Source organism: Chenopodium album, chromosome 3, assembly GCF_948465745.1.
Source record: "Chenopodium album chromosome 3, dcCheAlbu1.1, whole genome shotgun sequence".
NCBI classification, from domain to species: domain Eukaryota; kingdom Viridiplantae; phylum Streptophyta; class Magnoliopsida; order Caryophyllales; family Amaranthaceae; genus Chenopodium; species Chenopodium album.
Window position 1 is genome coordinate 29172518 of NC_137836.1, and position 20578 is coordinate 29193095.

A 20578-nucleotide genomic window follows, 5' to 3' on the forward strand; every position below is an offset into this window, starting at 1 on the left:
GCCTTATATCCTTCTTCTCAAGCCTCATCATTAGATCTTAAGCCTTTTGTTTCATTCTTTTTCCTATCATTGGTTTTTGTGAAGCATTTGGTATCTTATGTTGGAGTTATGGTGGATTAGAATGGATTGTTTGGTCCTTTTAATGAAAGCAAGTTTGTATTGTAAATTTTTTGTGAATAAAAAGCAAATGCAAAAGTTGAAAAAGTCGTCCATAGTTAAAAGAGGCAAGGACAATGAATAATGTGATAAATGAAAAAATTAAAAAAAATAAGAAAGAGCAAAGCAAATTCAAAAAGTTTTGCCAAAATTGAAAAAAGTGAAAAATGAAAAATTCAAAAAAAATATTTTGATGTAAGTGTCTTTCTCCCTATTTTAAGCATTGAGGACAATGCTTTGTTCAAGCTTGGGGGAAAGCGTTCTTACGCTTTTTGTACATATGTTTGTGATTCTTGGCTTTGAATAAGCTTGAGGGTGTTGTGTTTTTGTTTGGTGATTACTTGGTTTTGATGTTGAGATTTGGCCAATATTTGCTTCACGATTTAGGTATACCACCAAATTTCAAGTTTTATCCTACCCTCACCCTTATCGCCCTTATATTACAACCCTTTCCAAGACCTTTTGACCTTTGTGGTTGAGTCACAAGTCGATGTAAGGATGTAGGTCAAGCTTATAGAGCGGTCTGCAATAGTTGAGATGTTGAGAAACCTCAAATCTATTTCTTTTTCTTGTTCCTTCGAGGAACTATAAAGATGCTTGCTACATGTAGATTTGAAGCCAATTGAGAGAATGTGCTAAAAGTGTTATGAGATGAAAGTGAATAGAGTCTTGATAGTTCTCTATTCTTAGCATGTCCTATGTTTCAATCAACCTTAGATATCTTAGAGCATGCACTCCCTTACTTGTTTAGAAAGATTTGCATTCATTTATGCTTGTACATTTGCAAAATATTCATTCATGAACATTTGTTTTCTTTCCTTTTCTTTTTTCTTCTTTTTCGTGCTTTGCCTTTTTGTTTGGTTTGTGAGAGCTATGGGTCAATCTATTAGGAAACCCTTATAAGAGCATCACTCGTCCTCTAGGGCAATCTAGGGGTTTAAATGGCTTGTCTTTTGTTGCTAAAATTGACCATGATTCCTACGAATGTGGGTTAGTGTATATTCTTGTCTCTTCTCTTCTTTTGGTTTGTTTGAATAAGCTCATCATTTTCCATCCCTTGGTTTTGTTTTGCTCGAGGACGAGTAAAAGATAAGCTTGAGGTATTTGATGGGTGTCATAAATGGCACCCATTTGATGAGTATTTAGGTTGTTTTCATCTTCTTTTCATAGCTTTCCTTCTTAATAAATGCTTAGTTTCATGCTTTTGCTCTTTGTTTTACCTTTTCTTTCTTATTTTGTGGTTTTGTGCATTTTGATAGATTTCCTAGTCTTTTTTCTTTTATTTGCTCTCTTTTCGTGGTTGTAGGTATTGTACGAGATTCGGATCTTGATATTGGTAGTTTACTTAGGTGGAAAATTCTTTTGGAGCAATCTCACAGCAGTAGGAATGCTCAAGATGCAAGGAAGTGGATTCTCCAAGTTCTAACTCTTGCGCTCTCAAGCCGCGCTCTCATGAAGGAGTGGTGTTGAACCCACTGTCAAGTGCTTTGGAACTGCCACTCTTAGTGTTCATCATCATCATATTGCGCGCTCACTAGAAGTCCCTTAGCGAACGCACAAAGCATCGAAAAAATCAAAGAAACCCAAAGGAGCGCAGGTGCGCAGCCCTATTGTGCGAGCGCGCCACCAGCCCGCGCACCGGTGCGCCTCCTCGGGTCCTTATTTTTTATCGGCTTTGTTTCGAGTTTCCTATTTATATCTACTTGTAACTCGATTTTGGAGGGTAATTAGATGCAATTAGAGATAATCTTTGATCATGTTCTTAGCTTAGTTGATAGCTTCTCTCTCTAGTTTTAGGGTTAGTTTAGGAGTAGATTTTGATAGAGAAAGTGAGGAATTTCAATGGCGATTGAGAGATTGAAGATTCAATGGTGACAATTGTGTCGAAGATCTTCTCTATTGTCAATGAGCATTTCTAACTCTATCTCATTTTATTGCTTTGTTTAATATTTAAGTTTGTTTGGATTGATTTTGATGTTTCATGCTTGATTAGTGTAGTTGTTCTTCATATATTGTTGATTCATATTTTCCTTAGTTGTTAATTAATTAGATGATGAAGTTAGAGTAGTTATTTGGCTAGGGACTGGGTTAACTATTATGATTGATTGATTGTGCTTAATTGGGGATTATGTTGATTAATTATTGAGATTAAAGTGATTAATAAAAATTGTGCATATGCGTAATTCGACAAACGTTGAGAATTATGCTAGATTGCATTGTAATTTCTAATGATATGGACCATTGATTTAGGAATTGCAATTGTCCCATTTAGCCTTGTTAGTAACGTTCCTAGTTAGTGTCTCTCGTAGTTGGCGCTAGTTAAACCTCTAGGAGATAGCTTGTCGAGCTCTTTTGATTGCACTTACCAATAGTCTTTGCAACCAATTATTTAAATGTTGTTCTCGATTTGCTACAATTGTCATGATTACTCGTTGATCCCTATTCCCTAGTGTTTTATTTGTTTGGTTTCTTTCTTTGTTAGTTGTTAGTGTTCTCTCTTTATCTTTGTCTTCGACCTAGCTTAGGCGCGTAATTGAGAGTGCTTGAACATTACCGTTCCTTTGGGTTCGACCCTTGACTTGCCTTTATACTTGTATTTAGGTTTGTTCAGTGTTTATAAATTTAGTTTAACCGGGGGAGGATTAGTCAACGACCTAGTTCTTCCCCTCGTCACTAACTTGAAGAAGTTCGTGTTGTGCAGTGTGCTAGTCAAAGTAAGCAAGGTGTTTTTGATGAGCGTCATTTATGGTGCTCAATAGAGTAGTTTTCGATTCCTTTTCTATATTTTCTCGTATTATTTTCTTATGTTCTTTCTAGTTTTCTCTTATTTTCCTTCTTTATAGCTCATTTTGGTTTTCCGTTCACTTTTATGAGCTTAATTAGTTATTTTAGTTTAATTTCTATATTTTTTTTTTTTGCTTTTTCTCTTACTTTTACTTGATTTCTTGCAAGTGAAGTTTTGAAATCTTGTTTGATGCTCCCTTACGGATGTTTTCTTATTAATTTTAGGTCTAGAGTATGCAAATACTTGAAGATTAAAAGGCTGACCTCCTCGCAAGCATCACCTTGAGAGCACCGATGATGAGGATGCACGAGAGCGCAAGTATACGAGCGAGCAAGGGAGGCCAAGCCACGAGCATCACAACAGGGGTGCGCTCACGCAGACCCCTCTGTGCGTGCGCCCAGACCCTGCTGTGCGCACGCACGGCTGGCCTAGTACGTGCGCACAGGGTGCTCCGCCTCCCTTCGCTCAATTTGTTATAAATAGCCATTGACTTTTCCTTTTTTAGGAGAGACGACTATATATGTACTTGAGACTTATTTTCCAGAAAGAGAAGAGAGAGAAAGTAGAGAGAGGAACTTGAGTTACTTTTTTTGTACTTCAATTTCATCTTTGATTTCAACTTTTAGCTTGGTTCATCTTCAATCAATGAAAGTTTGTGAGATTTTTTTCTTTTGAATTTACTTTTGTTGTTATTTCCTTTAATTCTTGAATGTTTGATTTAAATTTTGATCTTTGGTTGAGAATTTGTTGAATGTTTGATTTCTCTTTTATTAAGCTTGAAATGATGATGTTTGTGATTCAATTTGTATTGTTTGCCAATTCTACCATGATTAGTGAGTAGATTAATAGCTAGGGAGAAGGGGAAGCATGCTTTATTGATGATTCTTTGTTGATTGAATTGTTGCAATTAAATTGGTTGACATAGTTGTGCATGAGATTAATCGACTAGGAGTGATCAACCTATAAGATTAATCTAGATTACATAGCAAATTTCAATGACATGAACCCTTGATTTAAAAGTTGCTTTAATTGATAGAATTTGATTGTGATCTTCCTTGTTAGCCATTCATAGTGAACCCTAGCTTGGCTTATAGGAGATAGCTTTTGGATTCCATTAGTTGCAACTATTGTTTGTCCTTTGCAATGTTTGAATCAATCGAGTCATCCATCGATTAGCATAATCATTGAGCTTGCATGTGAAACCCATATCTCTAGTGTTTAGCATATTGGATTTATTTGATTTGTTTAGATTTTTTATACCTTAACTACAAACAAATTCTTTATACAATCTTCGAAGTAGCTTGACCTATGCTATAGCTTTCTCCTACTCATTCCTTTGGGTTCTACCCTTGACTTACCATATACTCCTATTAGGTTGGTTGAGTGTTTAAAAATTTGTTTGGCTCTAGGGGTGATTAGAAAACGTCCTACATTTTCCCTACGTCAAAAATGGCGCCATTGCCGGGGAATGATACGGGTGCTTTGTTATATTTGTTGAGTTTACTTCATCTTAAATTGAAAATACAAAAAGAATTTTCTATTTTAGGCTACACTTGTAGCCGTGCTACTAATTGTTTCTTTTGAGATTGTATGCATAGAGCATGTGGTTGTTCACTAGTGCCACTTGATCCGGAGATTGAGACGACAATTGCAAGGATAAGATTTGCTAGACGATCTTTGAGTTCTAGCTCTTCAAGTAAAGAAGAACCACAACAAGAAGAACAAGAAAGGATGGGAGAAAATCCAAGAGTGGCATTGTAGGAATTGGGGATTCCCGGTGCATATAGATTTGAAAGTAGGATTGCTCCACCTACAACACTGGAAAATGATTTTTAATTAAGGCCGGCAATGATCACTTTGATAGAGAGGCGACAATTTAGTGGGGCCAAGTATGAAAGCCCACTAAATCATCTCATGGCCTGTTTGGTATTGTGGATTTCATTTTAAATGACGGAATTGGGCCAAATAGGTTGTTTGGCTATAATAAGAATTTGGATTTGTAATTGGGCCAAATCCAAGGTATGTAAGAAATATGGCCATTTGAAATCCATTATCAAATCACGTCATTTCAAATCCAATTTGTTTCCCATCTCACTCCTTCTCTCTCCACGATACTCTCTGAGAAAATTTTTCCCTAAATCCTTGCTCTCTCTCCTACCTCTCTCCTGTGCCGCCATTAGAGAAGCTGAGGTCAAGCTTTTTCTCTATCTCCAATCTCTTTCCTCAAGTATGCTCTATCTCTCTCCGATTTGTTGCTTAATCCTATAATCTAATGCTCAGATTATTGTAGTTTATTAGTTGCAATTCTTAACCCTAATTTCTGTAATTTGATGAGATTTGTCAATTTAATCAACCCTAATTTTTGCAATTTGATGAGAAATAGCACTGATGGCTGCGATTGTATTATTGATCCAAAATATGATTGAATTCTTGAAAACCTATCAAAAGCTCTTAAAACAAAGCTAAATCCAGCCATGTAACTCGGATTTGAATCGAACACTGAAATTGATCTGACAAGCCGTTTTGAATAGTTTAATTAAATAGCACTGACTTGATTAAATAGGGTGGTTGTTCGATTTTATAGCTGCCTTTGTTGAATGATTTGATGCTTGAATTTTGTAAAGAAAGATACTATTGAATTGGCTTACAAGCTGTTGATTAAAAAGTTGTTGCTTACAAGTTGTTAATGATACTATTGAATTGGCTTAAGATAAGCAAAGTTTGAGTTTGGGTATTGTTTATTCTTCCAGCTCATAATTGAAAAGATGTCAGAGGAAGTCTCTACCCGGGAGTCGCTAAAACGTGTAAGGGATGATGACGAAGATATGGAGTTTATTGTCGTAGTTATAGGTTTTATTATGATAGTAGTAGGTGCATGTTATGGTCAAAAGTATTGGCTTAAGGAGGTAACATGGAATGAGCATGAGCGTGCCTTAACTAGAGCTACTTGGATGAACACTTTAAAAAAATGATAGGATTTGTCGAGAGCAATTAAGGCTTGACATAAGTTGTTTTAATAAATTATGTCATATATTGCAAACTAAGGGAGGTTTAAAGACAACAAGAAATGTCACGGTAAAAGAGATAGTTGCATTGTTTCTTCATATTCTTGCCCAAGATTTGAAAAATAGAACAATTTAAGCTATCTTTGCCCGTTATGGAGAGACCGTGAGTCGTCAATTCCATATAGTCCTCCAATCTATTTTGAAGATTGGAAAGTATTACATCAAGCAAGTTGACCAAACCACTAGTTTTGCCGAGGATAACAAGTGGAAATGGTTTGAGGTAAAATCAATATGACTTATAGCTTAAACGATATAAATTTCTTTTTATTAGCCTAAGTTATGTATTGTGAAATATAATGCTAGGGTGTTGTTGGAGCTCTTGATGGAACACACATTAAGATGGCCGTCCCTATTGAGGATCGTCCTCGCTATCGAGATAGGAAAGGTGACCTTAGTACTAATGTCTTAGCGGCTTGTGATTCTAATCTTCGTTTCACATATGTCTTACCTGGTTGGGAAGGGTCCGCATCAGATCCTCGTGTGCTTCGTGATGCATTAAGGAGGCCTAATGGGCTTAAAATACCAAGAAGTAAGAGTTTAGATTTTTTTTTTTCCTCATAACTTAGTAATTTTATATTGAATCTTATATGATTAATCTAATATTTGATAATGCAGACAAATACTTTCTAGTGGATTTGGGCTTTTCAAACTGTGAGGGATTTTTAGCTCCTTACAAAGGAACCCGTTATCATTTAAATTTGTGGCAGGGAAACACTCCAACAAATTATATGGAACTTTTCAATTTACGACATTCCTCTGCCCGAAACACTATTGAGAGGGCTTTTGGGTTGTTGAAGAAACGTAGGAGCATTCTTAGGGATCCTAGTTTTTTTGGGAAAAAGACTCAAATTAGGATAATTAATGCATGTTTCATCCTCCATAACTTTTTAAGAGAGGAAAAAAATGGAAGAAACGACTCTTATGCAAGAGGTAGAACAAGATTTGTTAAATATGGAAGTAATCGATGTAGAAGAGGAATAAGAAGAAGAAGAAGACTATATTACTAGTGCTCGGTCAACAAAAGAGTGGAATGAGTTTAGGGATAGACTTGCCAAGAAGATGTTTAAAGAGTATCAAGGGAGGAGACTTCGAATTTTGACTACTTAATGAAATGGATAATAGGTGATTAATGGTTTTGATTTCTTAGGCTATATTTACTGTGGTTCTGTTGTTTCTTATCTATTTACTACTGCCATGTGCATTTTTTGCTATTAGGATGTACAAATACTTTCTGTTTCTTTTATTCATCCTAAACTGCTATGGACTCAGCTCACCCCTGTCAATGTAACAGTATAATTCAGAGAGTTACATGACTGCATATTAATGTTTTCATCACATTTTTATTTATTTAATTTTTTTTTTTTTTTTTTTTTTTTTTTGCTTATCTTGGCTGTCTGCTAATGTTTACATTGTGATATTTAGGAACAATGACTTCTAAAAGACAAGGCAAACAACCTATGGGTCCTCCTAATAGAAGAGGATATGTTTCGTGGAATTCAAATATGGATGAGATACTTACTTCTACATTGTTTGAGCAAATAAATGAAGGGAACAAGGGTGATGGAGATTTCAAGTCACAAGCATATCAAGCCGTGGTTGACAAGTTAAGGGCTGACTTGGGCATGTCTATAACTATAGATCATGTTAGGAATCGGATTAAGGTTTGGAAGAAGCACTATTCCGTTATTACTGAAATTCGAACTAACACGAAGTTTAAATGGGATGAAAAAAAGAAGATGGTGGTGATCCCTATAGAACAGCTTGCTGATTGGTATACATACTGTACGGTATGCTTCATTTATTTCTTGTTTCATTGAATAGACTATAATATGAAATTTTATTATCTGTTTCAGCTTGTTGATTGTTAATTGTTCTGCTTCTAGGCTTGTTTAGGCTTATATGTTAATTTAGGCTTGTTTTATATGTTAATCTGAAATTCTAGGCTTGTTTACCGAACTGAAAACCTTCCTATTTTCCTTTGAACTGAGCCTCTACAACATTGACCTTCTGCCTTAAAAATAACTTGCATATATTGCATAAGGATATCATTATCTCAGAAAAGCCAAATTGAATTTACAAGTTTCTCTTTTTAGTGCTAAGGATTACATGACATCTTGGCTTCTAACTCTTGTAATACAGTACTTATGAACCCTCTAGATTGATTGAGGGCCAAAATCAGTTTATGATAGACAAAATGCTGCTACTGATTATGGTACAATTGTACCAAGTAAGACCCCATTCCTGATAAACAACCGATGTGATTTCATTATTTATTGCTGTATTTTAAATTTTGTACTGACATTATAGTCATTCATGCTCATGTTAAGGTTATAAGTGTGCTGGTGGAGCTTGCTCTCTTAACTTTAGATATGCCTAATGGTGCTGAACTGCTGACCTTCTAAGCTAGAATCAAGAGGAGTCAGCATTTCCCATTGAATCCCATTGAATTTTGCAAAAAACTTGAGTGTGCTTCTATAACCGAGATAGTGGGATTGGAGTATAATATTTATAAAATGTCATTGGTATAGTATTTATGATCAGCTCTTCTGATGTACTTGTAATTAGAACTTGATCAGGAATGTTGCATTTCTTAGAAGTATATTCTTGATGGCTTGCTATGCCTCTCAGCAGTATATTAAAGACGCTGCATATCAGATTATAGTTTGTTATTGTGCTGCTTTTCTGATTATAGTTTGTCTTACATTGATGTTGATTATTGCTAATATAGGATGCTCCCCAAGCCGCTGCATATCAAAATAAATTCATTGAGAATTGGGATGATATATGTACTTTGTTTGCTTCGGATAGAGCTACTGGTGAAGGAGCTGAGCAACATGAAGAAGCTGCTGCAGCAATGGAGAATGAAAATGATAATGCAAGTACCTCCGAGGCTTCTTCCGGAGGATCAAACAAGAAGCTCAAAAGAGATCGTCTAGCAGATGCAGTGAGCTGTTTTGCAGAGTCGTTTAAGGAGTATGTGAGCAGAGCGCAAGGGCCATCGAAGCCAACTTCACAGGAGATCTACGAGGTAGTCTCAAGTGTACTTGGGATCTCACGTCACCAAGTCCTACAAGCTGTGAAAAGGTTCATGAATGGGACGGTGGATGAGTTTGAAATGTTAAAAACTCTACCGGAAGTGGAAAAATTGGATTGGGTTTTATTATGTATTAATGATTAGTATTTTTATTTAGATGATTGTGAACTAAAACTACTAGCTAGATCTTGATATGTTGTCTTTTTGTTTAGAGTTTGTTGGCAAAATGTACCTTGGTTTAAAATTCAGAATTTGAAATTCCTTGTATTTCCAAACAGATATTAGAATTTGAAATTCAGGATTTGAAATTCCTTGTTTTGCCAAACAACTTTTAGAATTTGAAATCCAAAATTGTAAATTCTTAACTTTCCCAAACATGGGACTTGGAATTGAAATCTAGTAATTGAAATTTTAGAATTGAATTCAACTATTTGAAATGAAATAGGTGTATCCAAACACAACCTCAAGGAGTTTGAAAAGTATTGTAACACTATCAAACTGAATGGAATTTCCCAAGAATTCATCCCCTCAAGTTTTTTCCCTTTTCCCTCATTAGGCGTGCCTTGGAATGGCTAGACAAGGAGGTCAAACTAAATTCTCTAAGGACATGGGACAAAGTGACCAAGAAATTTCTATCCCGTTTTTATCCACAAAAGAAAACGGCGGAGGCTAGAGCTTTGATCCAAGGTTCAAGCAAAAGCCTAGTGAAAGCCGCTATGAAGCATGGGAGAGATACGAAGAGTATCAAAGAGAATGTCCTCACCACAGAATTCCTACTTACCAAATTATTCAAATCTTCTATGGTGGCCTACCTCCTCAAGGAAAGTCATGTTTAGATGGAGGAGCCGAAGGTCCAATTATGAATAAAACGGAGGAGGAAGTGGTAGACATAATTGAAGATGTAGTGAGGTAAATAGAGATTGGCAAGATGGAAAAGGGGAGTCAAGTAGCAAGAGTAGCTCTTCGGTGTACTCGGTTGATCATCTAAATGCAATCAACAATCTATCCTCACAAATGACACTTGGGGAAGGAAATGTCCGCTATCAAGGCAAAGTTGGAAAGTGCTACCTCCCAAGTTTCAAATCTTCCCTCCCGATCTAAGGGGAGAGGTATGTCTTCTAATTCTCAACCCTCTCCCTCTTCTAGTAACATGCGTAGTGGATGCTTGTTTTGTGATGTTTGTGGATCGTATGATCATGATACTTCTAATTGCCCTCATGTATGTATGGATGTTTGTGATGATTAATATGGGAATGTGAATGGGCATGTGAATAATATGTCAAACAATAATGATTTTAGGTTTGATAATCAAAGAGGTCAATGGAGTAGGAATTACAACAACCATGGGAATTTTGACAACTATAACCAAGGTGTTGGTTATAGGAACAAAGGGAACCAAAATTCTCGAGGTGGAATTTTGACAACTATAACCAAGGTGTTATAGGAACCAAGGGAACCAAAATTCTCGAGGTAACTATAACAGACAAGGTTATAGCAGCCAAAATCAAAACCAAAATTATGGTAATCATAACCAAGGTTATGGAAACCATAATCAAGGTTTTGGTCAAAATCAAGGAAGAGGTAATTGGAACAATCAAAATAGGGGAAATTTTCAAAACAATGCTCAAAGGGGTCCCCCACCCGGATTTGCTCGAAAGACCCAAAATGATAATTTCTGTGTTCAATCATCATCATCATCTTATTCTTCTTCTAGGACTAATTTGGAAGAAATCATTGAAAACAAAACAAAGTTGTTGAACACTTATATGGCGGTGAGTGACAAGAAGTTTAATGAAATGATGACCCACAGTAAGATGCTTGAAACCCAAATATCTCAACTTGCCAATGCTTTGAAAGACCATGCAAGCCCTTCTTCTTTACCTTCTCAAGACCAAGACCCTAAGAGATCCGTTAGTGTCATACTAACAAGGAGTGGTAAGGTGCTTGAGGAGAGTTTTCCTAGCAAGAGCAAGAGTGAGAAGGGTACAAAGGAGGTTTTAGTTGAGGAAGAGGGAGATGGTGCATTTTTGAGTGAAGTGATGGTAGATCCACCCAAGGAGGTGAAGGAAGAGAGAGAAGTTGTGAAACCTTAGCTTCCTTATCCACAAAGATTCATGAGACACAAGTTGGATGAACAATTTGGAAAATTTATTGATATGCTCAAGCAACTTCACCTTTCTCTACCATTTACCGCTGTTGTCACCCAAATGCCTAACTATGCAAAATTCCTCAAAGACATTTTGAGCGGTAGGAGGACTTGTGATGTTGTGGAGACGGTGAACTTGACCGAGAATTGTAGTGCAATTATAATGAACAAGATGTCACCTAAGCTAAAATATCCCGAAAACTTTTCCATCCCTTGTGCCATTTACAAAATGCAAATCGACAATGTCTTATGTGACTTAGGAGCTAGTGTTAGCCTTATGCCATATTCGGTGTACCAAATACTTGAAATAGGGGAGCTCTTACCTACTAAAATCACTTTGCAATTGATCGATAGGTCAATCAAGTTTCCTAAGGGTAAGGTGGAGGATGTCCCTTTGAGGGTTGGGAAATTTGTTATTCCAGTGGAAATTTTGGTGCTTGAGATAGACAAAGATGCTAGCATTCCTATCATTCTAGGGAGACTGTTCCTCGCTACTTCAGGTGCTATGATAGATGTCAAGAGCGCAAAAAATTCACTTAAAGTAGGGGATGAGGTGATAAAATTTGACTTGAATGATAGTATGAAGTATCCATGTTCTTCTTTAGAGAATTGTATGATGATTGACTCTCTTGATCATGTTGTGCCTTCCATGCATGAGCAATTACTCACCTATAACGATGCTCTTGAGAATGTTTTGTTGAATAAGCGAAAAATGGGTGATCTTAGCAAGGATATGGCTTTGTATGAAAATGTGCTCAATGGAAGCCTTGAGGATGTTGATGAGAAAATGTGCATGAACATTACTAGCCAAGAAGCATTGCAAGTGGCTACATCAAAGGAAGGTAAAGGTGTCCCCATGGTTGAGTTCAAACCTCTTCCATCACACCTTAGGTATGAATTCTTAGGCCCTAACTCAACTTTTCCCGTAATTATTAGTTCCTCCTTGAGTGAGAGCCAAGCCCAAAAGTTTTATGGTGTATTGAGAAAGCACCAAGGTGATTTGGACTATACTATTGATGACCTCAAAGGTATTAGTCCCGCCCTATGCATGCACCACATTGATGAGTCTATTTTATATATATTTTTATTCCCCGTCCCACGGTCATATTTGTGCTTATTTGAGCTCTGCGGAGTTATTTTTATTACTAATATACGTTTTTTAGTGTTTTTGTAGAGTTGGTATTATTTTGTAGGAATTTGCAAATTTATAACAATTTTCGAGCTTATTGAGCCACTACAAAGATATTAGAGTCGGATCGTATTTTTATAACCGTATGTTTAAAGCCCAAGACCAAGTTAAAGAAATTTAGTTCGGTGATTAAGGGCTCGATTGATGAAGAGGCCCAAATTAATATTTTGGATCAAATGATAAGCAAGTTAGTTAAGGATTTTGGGCCCAAAGCAAAAGAAGTCCAATCTCAAAGAAAATCAGAGCTGCTGGGCTGATTTATTGACCGGGCCCGGTCGGGTGATAGTTGGCCCCATCAGGCGAGCTTGATGGGAGATGTTCCGCTTCATCATAGTGGGCTTGTTATTTGGCCCACTTGATTTTGTTATGTCGGTGAAGTGGTTTATAAATAGGAATACATAGTAGTATTGTAGGAGGTAATTTTTGGAGCTATTATTTTCTTTATATTTCCGTAACTTGCACGCTAGTTAGGATTTTCTTAGGCTTTTGTTTTATATCGCTTTTCGTCTATTTTGTCTTGGTACTAATTACTTTTGTTTCTCGTTTGTTTGATGATTGTTATTGTTTAACTTTTGTTTGGTTACTATTGTTGATTTTACTTTGGTAGTTTTCTTTAATTTTGGTTTATATTATTATTGTTTTTATTATGCTTTATTTAATTGCTTATTGCTTTTAATCATGTTTTCTTTAATCGCTTTGATTAGTTTAATTTTAATTATGTGTAAGTAGTTTTCTTTCTAGGGTTTATGGGGATCCATAAATAATATGAAGGGGTAATTTATTATTGTTGATTGTCAATGCTAGATTAATTTCCTATTGATTGATTTAATGCTCTGTGACTAGATTAGGCCTGATCTTTTATGCATGAGTTTGACAATATTGATTCGAGATTCGAGAGATGAGAATTGATGTTTAGGTCTAGTTTCAATAGGCAGGTTAATTTATAAATGGTTAAGTCGAGATTCGAGAGATGAGATTTAATACCGGTAGATTAATTATGTGATTGTAATACGTAGCGAAAGCCCTTTATGATTTGATTAATTGATGCATTGATGATTGATTATTATGTTTTACCCTGGAATATTATTTATTGGTGAACCTATGCCCTAGGTCTTTTATTCATTGTTTCTCCTCCTACTTTTATTCTTTTCCACTTTTACTCTTAGTAGTTTAATTTCCCTTCGATAATAATAATTTGTTACTCTATAATCTAGATTATATTAAATAATTAGGAATAAAAAGACTCGTTTCCCTGTGGATTCGACCATACTTCCCTATCTATTTTAGTTAGTGGTTTTAGGAATTACTTTTGATTAGGTGATACGACTTTAGCCTGTCACACATCACTCTTGAGGATAATGCCTCACTTAGCATTTAAAGACAATGAAAGCCCCACCCTCAAATGGAGGAGGTGGTCAAGAAGGAAACCACCAAGATATTGGATGCGGGAATCATATTCCCCATCTCTAGCTCATGTTGGGTTTCTCCGGTCCACGTTGTCCTAAAGAAAGGAGGCATGACCGTTGTAGAGAATGAGAGAGGTGAGCTCATTCCTACAAGAACGGTCACGGGATGGAGGATATGTATAGATTATCGACGTCTAAACACATCCACTAAAAAGGATCATTTCCCCCTTCCCTTCATTGATCAAATTCTTGAGAGACTAACAAGACACAAATATTATTGTTTTCTTGATGGCTACTCTACTTTCTTTCAAATTGCTATTCATCCAGATGAGTAAGAGAAAACAACTTTTACTTGCCCATATGGAACTTTTGCCTATAGTAGAATGCCATTTGGGATTTATAATGCCCCCGCAACCTTCAAACGGTGCATGATGAGCATTTTTGGAGATATGTTGGAAGAAGAAATGGAAGTGTTTATGGATGATTTTTCGATGGGAGGTGTTTCATTTGAGGCTTGTCTTGAGAATCTCAAAAAGTTTTTGGCTGGATGTGAGAAAGTGAATCTAGTTTTGAATTAGGAGAAGTGTCACTTCATGGTTGAGGAAGGCATCGTCTTTGGTTATAAAATCTCTCACAAGGGAATTGAGGTGGACCAAGCAAAGATTGGGGTCATTGAAAAGCTTCCACCTCTGGTCAATGTGAAAGGTGTGAGATCTTTCATGGGGCATGTCGGGTTCTATAGGAGATTCATCAAGGATTTCTCTCTAATTGCTAAGCCCCTCAATGATCTTCTTCAAAAGTATGTTGAGTTTGTGTTTGATGATAGATGTTTGGAAGCATTCAACAAATTAAAGAAAGCCTTGACTTCCACCCCCATAGTCCAAGCCCCGTGATGGGATTTACCTTTTGAATTGATGTGTGAGGCTAGTGATACGGCTATTGGAAGTGTTTTGGGTCAAAGAATTGATAAGAAGCTCCATGTGACGAGCGATAAACCTAGGTCGTTGGGGACTAGATTTCCTGGCCAAAATAATATTTATAAAGCTAAACCAACCCGAGGTATAGGATAAGTCTAGGTCGAATCCCAAGGGAAGGAGGGAGTGCTAAGGTCGATGCTAAGCTATTCCGAAGGCTAGGGGACGACCCAAATTCAACCCGACTTGTTATTGACTCGACCCTAATTTTACCCGACCTATTACTATCCTAACCAAAAATTCAACCCGATTTGTTACTAACCCGACCTGAAATCAACACGACATGCTATTAACCTATCCTAAATTCAACCCAAATTATTCCTGGCCTGATTTCAAATCACCTTAAATTCAATTTAGACCGCCTTATTATTATTGATTAAAGCGTTTTGTCTAGGGGGACCTAGGTTGTCCAGGTCAGCAAAAGAAAGAAGCATCATCCCCAAATTTAAGAGTTAAATATAGTATATATTTGTTGTATGGTCAAAGGAGATAATTATCTTCATAAATTATAGACTATAGTTCCCTATTATGTTGTCATATATATTTCTATATAATCAAAGAAAATACTAAGCTTGATAAAAAATGATAATTACAAAGTATCTATTTATATTTAGTTAGAGTTTAGCCTATAAAGATTTACAAAGGCATGTACATTGTACAGTGCATTTATTTTCTTAATGATAAGGAAGGAAGATATTCCCTCAATCTTTCAGAGGATTATTTTTTTTCTTCATTTTTCCTCAATCTAAATGATAAAAATTTATAAATACTACTACTTTAATTTTTGGATGCATGTACATTCTTTATTTAAATTTAGTAATTAAGATTTACAAATACTGCTACTTTTTAGGTACAAGTTCATTCTATATTTCAATTAAGCAATTACAGTTTACGAATACTACTACTTTGTAGGTTCATGTGCATTCTAAATGTAGTCAATTACGGTTTGCGAATACTATTGGACCTAAGGCTTGTTTGTTTTATCTTATATTGCATTTATATAAAAAAAATAATTAATTACAATTTCAGATTAAAAAAATAAAATAAATAATAATTTCGGATAATGATTAAATTGAACGTGATAATGATTGAATGCGAGCATGAGTATATGACAATGACCTGATGATAATCAGACCCGAATAATTTACATGATCCCGGTCATGACTTGACTTGTTTGTACTTGAGAAAGCGGTGACCCGAACTAGATCTGTTAAAAGGCTTTTAACAAACCGACCCAAAAAATGTACTCGAACCCAAGATAACTCGACCTAAAATCAACTCGAAATCCAAATTAACCCAATATTTGAGACCTTAGCCCGAACATGACCTAATTTGGAAATGACACAACCAGATCATAACCCGCAAATTATAGACTTGAACCGAACCCGACTCAAACCCGAGAATGACCCTACCTGATTCTAACCCGTAAATTATTGGCTTGAACCAAACCCGGTTCGAACCCGAGAATTACCCTAACCTGTTTTAACCCGTGAAATCCCGAACTAAACTAGACCTATTATTCACCCGACCCGAATGTAACCCGACCTGTTATTAACCCGACCTAAACCTGACCCAAACCCGATAAGATGTAAGACCCGACGTGACCCGACTCAAGCACGACCCAACCCGAACCCGACCCGCATAAATTACGGCAATGACCCGAGTTTACCCAACCAACTTTTACCTAACCCAAACCCGACCTGTTTACCCGAATTGACAGCTTTAATGGTGGTATTGCCATTTCTTGGCGTTCCATGAAACAAACCATTGCAGCTACTTCTTCCATCATTATAAGATTTTAGCAATTCACGAGGCTAATCGTGAATGTGCATGGTGAAGGTCGGTAATTCAACATGTAAAAGAAGTTTGTAGTTTATCATCCGGGAAAAAGGCACTGACAACTCTATATGAAGATACTGCAACTTGTATTTCTCAACTTAAGAAAGGATACATCAAAGGTGATAGAATAAAGCACATCTTGAGAAAATTGGAGATATAAATGTTATGAAGCTTTGTTCATGTGAGAACTTAGCAAACTTATTTACTAAGGCTCTTTCAACTGCAACATTTGAAAGGCTAGTTTATCATATTGAATTGCGTCTTCTCAAAGATCTCTAGTGATATAATAATGAGGGGGAGTAACTGTGTGCTGCACTCTTTTCCCTTTATCCATGGTTTTTTCCCAAGGGATTTTTCCTAAAAAGTTTTTAATGAGACAGCATATAAGCTCATTAAATCTATTGTAATAATGTCCATCCAAGAGAGACTGTTACAAAATATATTCATTGTGGATGTTCATTATTGCTTGTAAATCCCTAGTATTATGCCCCCCATTGTAACTCCCATGCCCCCCATTTGCCATTACCTCTATTGAAACCCCCACTTAAATGAAATCTTAATTTTCCGTGAAGGTTACATTATGTTCTATTGGAAATTCTTGAGTGAAACACAAAGGAAGGAGAGGGAAAACAAATGTGATAAAGTCTCACATTGATATCTATCTTTCAGTTATGTTTTTCTATTCTTTGGCTTGATCTTGTTTTGGAAAGTTGTGATCAATTACAATAATTATTGACTGTTGGGTTGATTCCCTAATTGTTAGCTGTTTAATGGGGGTTTAATGGCAAAATGTTAATACCTTTTATGGCTGCCATTTCTCCTTAAATCAAGCTGGTTGTTGCCTTCTTCAATGTTGCACATTACCTTTTTTGGCCTCTATATATATGTGTGCTTTTACAAGCTTAAATATATACTAAAATACAATTACTTCCTCTCTTCTCTTCAGAAAATATTCCTTCGGTTTTGGGCAAGTATTCTGAGTTCCAGTCGGGTTTGTGAGTGCACACAAACTCCGGCGCCGTGCTTATTCTGGAGGGCGACCGCTTGATAACTACTGTACCGGGGTAGCGCGGAATCGTCTTTTAGGTCAGTGGTTATCCACGACGCGGCAATAGTCAATTTGGTCTACACAACATTGAGATAAGTATTTTTGTTTAATTTACTTATATACTAACAATCTAAAAGACGATGCTTATTGATTCTAAATGTCTATTTATTAACATGTGGAATTTAGAATGTTTTCTTATATTTGGAGCAAATTTTATGTTTTTTATGAATGTGTAACCTTATTGATTTGAGAAACGATTATTTGACCTATAGTTTTTTAATTTTGATATGTCAAAGTTAGATAATGTTGTGATTCTTTTTAGTCATATCACTTTCTTTTATTATGTATGGAGTATATCATTCTTGTAGTTATCATGATTTACTATGTATTAAGCAATTACGGATTGTAAGCTTGTGATAGTATTGCTTATACTCATTAGTTATTTTCATGATATATATGATTATTTATAAAAATGCAATTATATATGTTGATTATTATACATGTCTGCATGTAATAACTAATATAGATAGATATATGCAACAAGCCTACATTACTAAGCTTCTTTGGCTACTTGTGACTTTGTGAGTATATTAAATTACGTTATCTAGCTAGTACTTGATTGGGCAATTATTTCTTAACACTCTGGTTGATTGAATTCAAGGAATTATTTTGCTAAAGTTTTGACGATTGTGAGAATTAATTAAGGAATTAATTCTGCATATAGTGTATGTCTGATGAATCATGAATATTACTTTTGGTCATCCATTTTCTAAATTATAGCCTTGGTTATTTTGACTAAGTAATTGTTGTATGGGGAGTTTTAATTTGGAGAGTTAGCTTAAATCATGGGAGTACATTAAAAACCTTTTAATTGGTGATTGATTTTATTTTTTGAATGGTTGAGTTATTGCTTTATGTTATGTATAAAATTGTACCTAGCTTTTTGCAATATAACTAATATAGTAATATGGGTTACTTTATTTTTAATTGGCCAATGATATTATATTATTATGTTGTTGAATATATGCTTTTCTAGTTTTTGACAAAGAATGTTGAATTTGTCAAATAAATATTTGTTGAAATGAGTATGAAATTCCATATGTTTAGTTACCTCTAATTTCTTGGTTCTACATTTTGTGGATTGAAATTGGCCTTGGAGATAGCTTTATTGATTTAAATACCTATATGGTGGGATAGTTTGAGCTATGTCTTTGTCATATGTTTTGAGGTGTATGTACGAACTTCTAGTACTACTTTGCCATTATTCATGTATTAGATATGGAGTTTAATTAGAGTTATTGCATCAATTATTCATTTGTTGATATGCAAGTCATAATTTTTGTAACGTGATCTCATTACATAATTTTTGTATTTCATTAACATATGTAGAATTATATTTCTAATATGGTGAGTTTGTGAAGGGATATTATGTGATATTTTTTTTTCCTTAAGGAGAATATATGACTTTCTCTTTGGAGAATTTTGAGTAAAGTATTTTGGGAATTAAACTACGACTTTTCGATTTTTATGATGGTTTCTTGTTACCGTCTATGACTCTTTATTGTGTTATAATTCATTATGGATAAAGCATGAGTAAAATGTAAAGGCCCTAAATTTCATATGGTGGCATGGGAATTAATATTTTGAAGTATTGTTGAATTATTATCTTTGATTAATTCAATGTTTCAAAGATTTATCTCTACTCTTGTCCACCTTATATGTTATTAGACCCAAGTTCTATGACATAGTTATGGGTTTTTCTCAATCATGTATTTGACTATGCTTCATTTTGGGATTTGGAATTTTGGACCTTATGCATTCATGTGGAGGTTCAGGTTTTATAAACTTATGTGATTTCGTTATAAGAAATGTATGTTATTAAAGATCCCATATGAATATTGGAGGGATTTTGTATGTCCAAATATTTCGTTTATTGAGAATGTGGGTTTTAGGCGTATTGATAAGGGCTTTGAATCGGACTTTGTTGTCCAATGTGGGGGAAGTAATAAAAAAGAATTAGTGTTGGACTCAAAGTCTTGACTCAGTGTTTGCTTAGTAATTGCATTTAGTTCATGACTTTGTAGGCGAGTCTTGGAGTAGTAATTTTTATTATGAGCCTGATTGATCCTTTATATGGATAATGCCTTTAAGCATGTATGTGTGTTAGCACTATGTTTCTTGTAATTACATATGCACATTGGAATGCCACGTCTTTCTTTCTTCTTTTATTAATGGTGATGGATTTTTAAATTTGGTAAGAATGAGAGGCACTTCTAATGTTAGAGTTTTCTATTGTATAATGCGAAGCCTGAAAGTGATTAATTGTGCTAAAGACAATTTTTGATCGAGCTTGTCTTACAAGATTGTTTTGGTATCTCTATGTCTTTAGAGTATCAACTTTAAACTAGTGAAATGTCATGAGTGATTGTTTCCGTGGAAGAAGTTGTTGACTATGAGTTAGGTTATGTTTAACTATGTGTAGAATTCTACAATCTTTTCCTTGGGATTGTAAAGCTTGATATTTCTTCTATGGATTTTGTTGCTAATTCACTGAGTTTTGTTGGAAGTCTTTACGGCTAAACTTGTGATGGATGAGTCATTGCTACAATATAAAGATTTTGAATTTTTCTTGATCATATGTGAACTTTTGTGTCTATTTGGTAGTGCTATGTTTCTTGGGAACTATGCTTAGTCTGACATTGCTTATTATGTAAGTAGATTAAGCAAGTATACTCTTAACTTGAGCAATGATCATTTGATCGTTTTGATGAGGAGGTTGCATAGGTACTTGAAAAGTACAAAAGATTAGGAGTTTGCACTATTGTAAGTGGTTATGTCTGCACCACTACGGGGTGGAGCTATGTTTTGGAAATTGTGCAAAGCAACCTTGTTTTTCTATGTTTGTTTTGGAATTATCTAAATTTATTGCTCTTGAA

At 35.4% G+C, this 20578-nt stretch overlaps 1 non-coding gene and 1 pseudogene across 1 annotated transcript; one reads left to right on the plus strand and one right to left on the minus strand.

Annotated features, from left to right (window-relative positions):
- The first annotated feature begins 5706 nt into the window (after window positions 1-5706).
- LOC145624972 (uncharacterized) lies at window positions 5707-7113 on the plus strand (annotated as a pseudogene).
- A 2593-nt stretch (window positions 7114-9706) lies between these two features.
- On the minus strand, window positions 9707-9811 carry LOC145625853 (small nucleolar RNA R71). Its single transcript, XR_014110752.1, has one exon. It is a non-coding gene; the product is annotated as a small nucleolar RNA R71 (small nucleolar RNA).
- Window positions 9812-20578: the final 10767 nt, after the last annotated feature.